The sequence below is a fragment of the Astyanax mexicanus genome, chromosome 13 (assembly GCF_023375975.1).
Source record: "Astyanax mexicanus isolate ESR-SI-001 chromosome 13, AstMex3_surface, whole genome shotgun sequence".
NCBI lineage: Eukaryota > Metazoa > Chordata > Actinopteri > Characiformes > Acestrorhamphidae > Astyanax > Astyanax mexicanus.
The window spans coordinates 8,638,778-8,648,497 of NC_064420.1; positions in this window are offsets into that span (position 1 = coordinate 8,638,778).

The window sequence follows — 9,720 nt, forward strand, 5'->3', positions numbered from 1 at the left end:
GTGTTGCTGAGGGGTTCCTCTCCTGGTGAGTGTGGTAGTGTGGTGCTGGGGTGTGTGTCAGGGTTCTCAAAGCAGGCATAGAACTTGTTGAGAGCCTCAGGCAGGGATGGGTCTTTGGAGCTTTGTGCAACATTAGATTTGTAATCCGTGATGCACTTGATACCCCTCCACATGCTCTGTGGATCCTGGGAGGAAAAGTGTCCCTGGATTTTCTGAGCATATGCAGCTTTTGCCCTCTTAACTCCAACAGTCAGCTCTCTTCTAGCCCTCCTGAGTTCACCTGAGTCTCCAGATCTGAAGGCAGCATCCCTGGCTTTCAGCAGAGAATGCACCTCTGCGTTCAGCCAGGGCTTCTGGTTCGGGTAGCAAGTCACAGTCTTGATGGAAGTGACATCCTCCACACACTTGCTGATGTACCCGAGAACAGCAGATGTGTATTCCTCCAGATCCAGCCCCCCCTCACACTCAGCAGCCTCCCTGAAGACCTGCCTGTCTGTGCAGTCGAAGCAGTCCTGCAGCACAGCGGCGCAGTCACTGGCCCACACAGTGATGGTCTTCTGTGTGGGTTTGGAGCGTCGCAGCGGGGGGGGGGTGGTATGCGGAGAACAGCATGATGGAGATGTGGCCTGATAGCCTGAGGTGGGGGCAGGGGAAGGCCCTGTAGTTTCAGCTTTGTTCAGCGAACACATTTGACCTGTTCCCCAAACACAGCTGATGTAGTGAGAGTTTCCCCCTCTTTAGCCCCGCTACTTAGGCGATTTTCCTAGTTTTGGGGCTTAATTTTAAAATTTCCTCCAAAGCCGTCCTTTGTTCTAGACGGCGACGGCCGCCATTTAAATCCGGCATGGTTCATCATGAACCCTTTAAGTCACGGTTCATGAAATATTGGGCTAAATTAAAGTACATAGGCTCACTAGAACCTCCAGATCGAAACACAGTTGGTGAACTGTTGTTTAATTCCAGCTGGATCAACGCAGTGGATGTATACTCTTTTATTGGACTGCCAAACAAAAAAGAGTTTGAAATCTGCTTCCATAATGAAAGAATCAAATCAAATCAAATTTATTTGTATAGCGCTTTTTACAACTGGTGTTGGCACAAAGCAGCTTTACAGAAACATGATTACAGGACAAAGAATCAGGCAAAACATTAAACATAGAAAAACATGATACAGAACCCCCAGTGAGCGCGGAGGCAAGGAAAAACTCCCTCAGAGCTGCAGGAGGAGGAAGAAACCTTGGGAGGACCAAGACTCACATTAAAGGGGGGACCATCCTACCACTGGTCAAATGGCTTTTAAATTAATTTAAAAAAGTCTTTCATACATCCAAAAGTCTTTCATACACCCTACAAGTCTTCCTTGAGGATTATAAAAACAACCAAACAAAATGGAAAGATTTTGAAGTGTTTTCACCGGTGGCTGTAGATGTGAAATCTGTGATTGTAAAGTTCTGGACCGGCCATGTCGCTGATGAAGATATTGAACTTTATTTGAAAAGATTTTGTGCCATTCTCAAACCTGCCATTAAACCAGTCGACAACTTTGGCATCTGGTATGGTGTACGGAAATATTTGGTGAAATTCCATCGTGACAGCTGGGGCCAAATCATTAATTTACCAAACTCAGTTTCTTTTGGCCCATATAATGGTTAAAATATCTTTCGAAGGTCAAACCTCGGCTTGTTTTATCTGCCAATCCATGTCTCATCAAGTGAAAGATTGTCCAGAAACTAAATGTTGGAAGTGTCGAGGTTTTGGCCATAGATCTATGGAATGTGAACACACTGGCCCTTGCACTCTCTGTTCAACCGGATCAACCAACACCCGCACAGCCCACTGCTTCTGGAAGTAGAGACCAACATCCCTTTCAAGAACATAAAAAAGGAAAAGAAAAAGGACAGAAAAATAACGACCCAAGAAACGATCAAGATTTAGACGAGGATCCAAGCAGCACCTGCACGGAGGAAAGCGGCTCCAGCTCCGGAGAGGAGACACCAGAGGACATGGAGGGCGAGTCCTACGAAAGGGCTACAGAGGACGACTTCAGCGCGGATTCCCTGTCTCCACTGACAAAGGAGGTGAAAGATCTTCAAAAGACACAGCAGCAAGAAAGAAGAAGAGGTATGGCAGTCATAGCATCTGAGGACACGGTTATGGAGGATATTAATTTTAAAAGGAAACGAGAATCGTCTGTGGACACGCAGAGCTCAGCGGAGACCCAGATTAAACATGGGAGAAGAGGAGCTTCTGTGGCTCTGGGAGGGAAAAAAGGTAAAGAGACTACATGACTCACCCTCTCAATAGATAACTACGCTCTCTGTTGCTAGCTGCAATGTGCGTGGGATCCAATCAAAAGAAAATAAAGTTAAAAAATTTAATATTTTAATGAATGAAAATTTTTATGCATTATGTCTACAGGAAACGAGATTGTCTAGTTTTGAAGACGTTAAAGATGTTGAAACTTATTGGAAGAAAGGCTTAGCTGTGATATCAATTGGAGAAAATAAAGCAGATGGGATTGCAATTTTATTTAATCAGAAAGGAAATTTAACTATAATTAAAAAACGGGAAATAATTCCAGGTCATTTAATGTATATAGATGTATTTGTGAATAATAGAAAAATTAGAATAATTATTCTGTATACGGCTCCAGAAAGATTTAAGAAAATGTAATTATTAAAAAAATTAAAAGAGTTGTTATTCGTTGGTTTTAATATTATTGTATGTGGAGATTTTAACACAATTACAGATGAAAGAGATAAAGTTGACGGGAAATTGGGAAATATAGGGAGAGAAGGAAAACTTTTTTAAAATGTCATGGAAGAATGCAATTTAAAAGATGCATTTAGAGTTCTCTATCCGGATAAAATAGATTTTACGAGATATGACTCACAATATAAAACACGAATTGATAGAACATATGTACCATATTTTTCGGACTATAAGGCGCACCGTATTATAAGACGCACTATCAAAGAACGCCTATTTTCTGCTATTTTTCCATACATAGGGCGCATGGCATTATAAGGCGCGTTAAGTGACACTAGAAAGGGTGCCTATATCAAAGTGAACAGGGGTGGCGCCATGTTTCCCTTCCCCCACCGGGGGTGGTCGCTTGCCGGTGGAGCGTCTCAGTATACAAATCTAGCTATTTCAAAGTCAAACGAGTGCTGGATATTAATCTACACAGATTCCTCTCCTGAAAACTGTTTATTTGGGTGAGTAACGTGCTTCAGTTTATTTACAGTAAGCTTAGATTTCCAGATGTCCACTAAGGCTTGCTGCACCAGCGTTAGCATAGCTATCCGCTAGCACGCTAGCTAGTCACCTAAACTAGTAAAGTTAACCCAAACTTAAACGACAGCGTTACACTGAGTAATCCTGCGTGTTCTGGTAAGACAGTGAGATATTAGCTAGCGATTCGTCCCCCGTAGCTTGTTTTAACACGGTAAACAAGCAGATTACAGGCTGATAAAACTCACCTCTGAGAGAGTTAGCGCTTAGCATCTAGCTAATGCTAGCCAGGCAAAGCAGCACAGACTTACAGGCCGATAACTCACCTCTGAACGGTGAACGCTTAGCGATTAGCATCTAACTCTAATAATACTGCTCCAGCAGTATTAAAAGTGCTAAATTAAGAAAATACTGATCTCTGAACAGTGAAAAAGCTAGCTAGCTAAGCGGTTAGCATCTAGCTAATGCTATTGCTGCTCCAGCCTCGGAGCGGCACGGCTCTGCACGGAGTGTGTGTTTACTGCTCCTTACACCTGACGGGTAAAATTTAGATAATACTGATCTCTGAACAGTGAATAAGCTAGCTAATGCTATTTGCTGCTCCAGCCTCGGAGCTGCACGGCTCTGGACTCTGTATAGCACTGAAACTCTGTATAACGCTGCACGGAGTGTGTGTTTACTGCTCCTTACAACCTGACGAGTAAAATTTAGATAATACTGATCTCAGTGAATAAGCTAGCTAGCTTAGCGGTTAGCATCTAGCTAATGCTATTGCTGCTCAGCCTCGGAGCTGCACGGCTCTGGACTCTGTATAGCACTGAAACTCTCTATAACGCTGCACGGAGTGTGTGTTTACTGCTCCTTACAACCTGACGAGTAAAATCCATACAAAAGGCGCACCGTATTATAAGACGCACTGTCAATTTTTGTGAAAATTAAAAGTTTTTAAGTGCGCCTTATAGTCCGAAAAATACGGTAAATGACAATTTCGAAATTAAATATTATAATAAAAAGATTTTAATTGATTCTGACCATTTAACAATTATTTCTGGCTTGAGATTTAAGAATGAAACAGAGAAAATAAATTATTGGAAATTAAATACACAAATACTTAAAAAAAAAAAAAACCTTTTTAGTATCAGAATTAAAAATGGAGATTACTAGGATTAAAACTCTAAATATTTTTACAAAAATGATTTTGAATTATGGGAAACCTTTAAACTGCAAATACGAAAATTCTCAAAATATAAAACCCGTGTATTTAATATTGAAAAAAAAGAGCATTATAAGAGAATAATGATGCAATACATTGTGTTTAAAATGAATAAATCCCTGAGGAAGGAAGAAGAAAATATTCTAAATAATTTAAAACATCAAATTGAAAAACTAAATAGTGATTGTATTTCTAATGTTCAATTTTTAGCTAGTACAAATTATGACGAACGACAAAATCATATTAAATTAATGTCGCTTTATAATAAAAAAAGACAGGTTTCTTATATAAAATCTATTCGATCAGAAAATGTTATATATGAAAAACAATCAGAAATTAGAAATGCAATTTTTCAAATGTGCAAGAATATGTATAGACCTATAAAAATTGATAGGAAATTATTAAAACAATTTTTAAATATGAAATGCAATAATTCGTATCCTTTTTTAAATAACCCAATTGAAGAAAATGAAGTGAAATCTGTAATCGAGATTTTGAATGTAAAAAAATCTCCAGGGAAAGATGGTCTTCCATCTGAATTTTATCAGATTTGTAGTACAGACATCATTAATTTATTGACACGGTGTTTAATGAAGGTGTGGAAAGAGGGTTTATGTATGATTCCTTCTATGAGGGAGTCTTATCACTTTTGTATAAAACAGGTGACGCAAATAATATTGATAATTGGAGGCATCTTACCCTTATGAATATGGATTATAACATTTTAGCAAAAATAATAATGATTAGGTTAAATGGTGTTTTAGATGAAATAATTGTTAAAGAACCAACGTGTGCAGTAAAAGGTTGTTTAATGTGGGATAATTTGTGTACTCTGAGAGAACTGATTTATGAGAGTGATGAATCTTTTTATATTTTAACTCTAGATCAGAAAAAGGCTTTTGACTTTGTGTCAAGAGAATATTTATGGGAAGTCTTAGAGATGTATAATTTTCCTGATCCTTTTATTAAGATGATTAAGTGTCTTTATGTTAAGTCAAATGTCCAAGTGAATCTTAATGGTCATCTTACCGATAGTTTTGAGGTCATGCGTGGTGTTAAACAGGGCTGTCCACTCAGCGCCGCTCTGTATGTTCTAGCGATCAGCCCCTTAATTAAAAAAAATTGAGACGATGAACGATTACAGGGAGTTAATGTTAATGGGAGAAAAGTAGTGGTGTCTGCTTACACGGACGATATAACTATTTTTATTAAATCAAATCAAGAGTTAGAGATTACTTTAGACCATTTTCAAGTGTATAAGAATTTTTCCGGTGCTATTTTAAATAATTCAAAATATGAATGTATATGGATTGGTGATCCAACCAAAAAATTCCCAATAAATATACCAGAAACTCAAAGTTTAAAAAGTTTAGGGATTTTCATAGATAACGAAAAATGTTCTGAAAATCATTGGGGTAAAAAGGAAGAAATAATTAAAGAAGAATTAGATAAATTGATTTTTTTTAGCTTAAGTTATAAAGCTAGAATAAATATTATTAAGATATATGTTTTGTCTAAAATAATTTTCTTATCTTGTGTTTTTCCTCCCACAGACAAAAAAAAAAAAAAAATAAACTGTGTTGTAATTTTATTTGGGATACTACCAGAGAAGTGACGAAAAGAAATGTTCTTTTTAAAAGCAGAGAACTTGGAGGTTTAGGGGCTATTGACTTCTCTGTTAAATTAAAAGTATCCTATTGCAAAATAATTGCTGGTGGGATCCATAGACAGGCTGAATGGGTTGGGAACATAACTAATTGGAAATCAAAAAAAAGGGAGGGCTAGATATTCTATCCCCTATTATAATTTATATGGGGATGTCATAAATAAATTTGAATCCTTAAAGACTGATTGGATAAATGATGAAAAAAATATATATATATATAAAATAATTAATGTTGTGTATAAAGACTCCTTTGAATTTAGAGATCTCTCCCATGAAGAGATTTCTGTGTGCATTAAAAACATTTTAACAAAACATTATCGGAAAGAATAAGAGATATAACATGGTTAAAAGAAGTAAGGAGACTCCCAGTAAGAGCGGTGGTCAGATGGAGCTGTTTTGTTAAAACAAGCGTATGTCCAATGCCAAACTGTAATGCAGAAAAAGATTTAAATCATTTTATTTTACATTGTTATAGATCTAAGGAAGATTGGCAAAAAATGGAACAAATTGGTCTTAAAATGGAAATTAATATGTTTTTGGTATTTTATGGCTTATTTAAGGAAAATGTGTCAAAAGACGATCATGACTTTTTATGGTTTCTCATATGTTTAGTAAAAATTTCCTTATGGAAGACAAGATGTAAGATGACCATTAATCAGTTTTTTGTTACTAGCGACATGGTCATCAAAAATATAAAAACTGAATTAAAAAGACTGAAAACTGTGAACTTTTTATTTAAGGACAGTCGGATGTGGGACACTCTAACTCATTAATCTGTGGATAACTCTTTGTCATGGACCCCTTTTGATGCACTGACTTATTGCCCCCCTCCCTCCCCCATTCAAAAAAAAAAAAAAAGGTATAACCTCCTTTTCCCTTCTCCCTTTTAATGTATTTTGTCTTTTTCTTCAGTATATGTTGGTGTTGTTCAGGGTAAGTAATTTTTAAGAAAATAATATTAATAATGATTGTAACTGTAAATGTTCTTTTTGTGTGTGATAACTGTGAATATTTCTCAAATAAAGGCTTTTTTCCAAAAAAAAAAAAAAAAAAAAAGGGAAGGCCCTGTACGCGTCTTTCACAGAGGAGTAAACACGGTCCAGCGTTTTGGTAAAAACTCGGCAGCGTGTTCTTCAGTTCTAAGTGGTTAAAATCCCCCACTATCACGTAGAACGCGTCCAGATGCTTGTTCTGAAGCGAGCTGATGTTATGATAAAGCTCCTTCAGCGCATTGTTAGCATTAGCATCCGGTGCTATGTAAACAGCAATCACGAACACTGCAGAAAACTCACAAGGCAGATAGTGAGGACGACACTTCACAGTCAGCTGTTCTGTCGCTCCGGAGCAGTGGCTGTTTACCAACACGCAGTTTGTGCACCAACCTTTGTTTATGTAAACGCACAAGCCGCCCCCCCGGGCTTTCCCGGATAGCTGGCTGCGGTCCGCTCGGAAGTCCGGCATGATCTGGTTCAGCCAGGTTTCCGTGAGACAAATCACAGCGCAGTTCCTCATCTCCTCAAACACTCATCCTCAGCCGCAGCAGGTCCAGCTTGTTATCCAAAGAGCGGACGTTAGAGAGGAAAAGCGACGGAATCGGGGGTCGGTTTGCATTAGCCTTTAGCCTGGCTAGCACACCAGCACGTTTCCCTCTCTTCTGACGCTGCTGGCACCGCCTCCTCCTCCTGCCCTTTGTCCGCCCAGCGTAGCTCGGATATTATTGTCCATAGTTGCTGTTTTACTGACCAAACTGTCCTTAATCCTCAGAAGTTCGGTTCTGCTGTAACTCACATGCGTTGGCCGCGTAAAGTTGGGTTCAGAACCAACGTAAAAACAGCTCAAAATAGGGTGTTCGCTAGGAGTGTGAGAAGCCGCTGGACTACTGCGCGCCGCCATCTTGCCAGATATTTTAATTAAAAGTTACCAACACTTAGCAATGACACATTTGAGTTACTATGCTATTGAAAATCATTAAAACTCACCAAATATTTTAATGCACTATGCAATCAAATTATGATTTGTTCATCATATGTGTTCAAACCTCAAGCAAACTGCTTTCAGTCACAATGTTTTCTGATGCATCATGTTTGGCATCCTTTCTGGTTGGTGGAACCTATGATAAAAAAATAACATAGCTTTATTATAAGCATTCATATATTACATATAATGGAAATAATTGTTCGAACAACACATCATTGCATAACAATATAACATTTGCACTCACTTTTGCCAAAACATCTGTATAATATATGCGAATAAATGTGATATGACCACACTTAATATTACATTAGGATGGTGTTGCTGTGGTTTCTGTTTGTAAATCTTCAATAACTGACAACAGGTCAATTGCAACAAATGTTACATTTGAAAAATACCTTTACACTCACCTGGATATGGGCATTGACTGGACATGATGGATGGTTTGACAGACCAGCTTTCCTCTCCAGCTTCTTTAAGGTGTAGGGTGTTTTTTTCTTTCGGTCTTCCAAACCAATAGCCTGCCTGACTGCCAAGATGTGACAGCATTGTTAAAATTGTATTGCATGTGCAATACTCTTTAGGGTGGACAGTTGTTAAGTATTTCTGGCCCTTCCATCTGATCACAACGAATGATTGTGTCCAGGGTTCCAATACAATTTTTCGTTCACCAACTAGTAAAGTTGCCATTGTTTGTTTTGATTTTGTTGCCTGCTCATCCAGCTCTCTCTTGTTTTTCAAAATCTTCAATGGATAGTCTATCCTCATAGAGGGCAACAATATTGTCCATAGACAAAACGTGGTGGAAATGTGGTATTGCTTAACGTACATGCAATGTTGTTGTTAATGAGGTGGTAGTTTCCAAGGCTGCAGCGGCCTCTCAGGATCTCATTAAGATAAAATGTTTGCAGCTCAAACAAAGTCAGCAGCATCTTGTCAGGCCTGACCTGTTTCCAATCTACCATTCGTTTGAGTTTTGAGTTGAAACTTTCTGCTGGATTGTTTGAGATTGTGGAGTGTGGCAGGCCAAACTCTTGGAGGGCAAATCTGGCAGACTTTTGTATGGGGACTTCTAGGTGCAGTTTGAAATATTCCTCAAATGGTAAGCTCCAGTTTTGAGAGTGGGCTTTTAGTTTGAGCTCCCAGTCGTTTTGAATTTCTGCTTCAAGGAGATCCCTGATGGGATGGCCGGTATATATTTCAGCACCCTCCTTTTCTCCACTCATGTCTCTCACTTTGAATTTGACATTTTGAATTAAATGGTTCCAGCAGTTGACCATGGGTAAATTTGGAAGGATATCAGTACAAATGACAAATCTGTTGGAATTGATTTCTGGGAGCAGCTGCAATAAAACCCCGAAAATCTCTGTGTGTTTTTTTGGTTCTGGTCAGGTGTATTAGGAATGCCAAAGGAATAACTGGATATTCCTTAAAGGAGTTGTGGTGGAACAGGAGAGGAGACACATAGAAATCTCCCAGGTCAAAGGTGGTATCATAATGTAACATATGAGGAGCACTGCCTTCAGTATTTGCCATCATGATCCTACCATTTCAGGTAAAATGGCTAAAAGAAAGAGCTCTGGATGTATCCGCTTGTCTCTTACAAATCCTTCAAGGTAGTCACACAAGATGT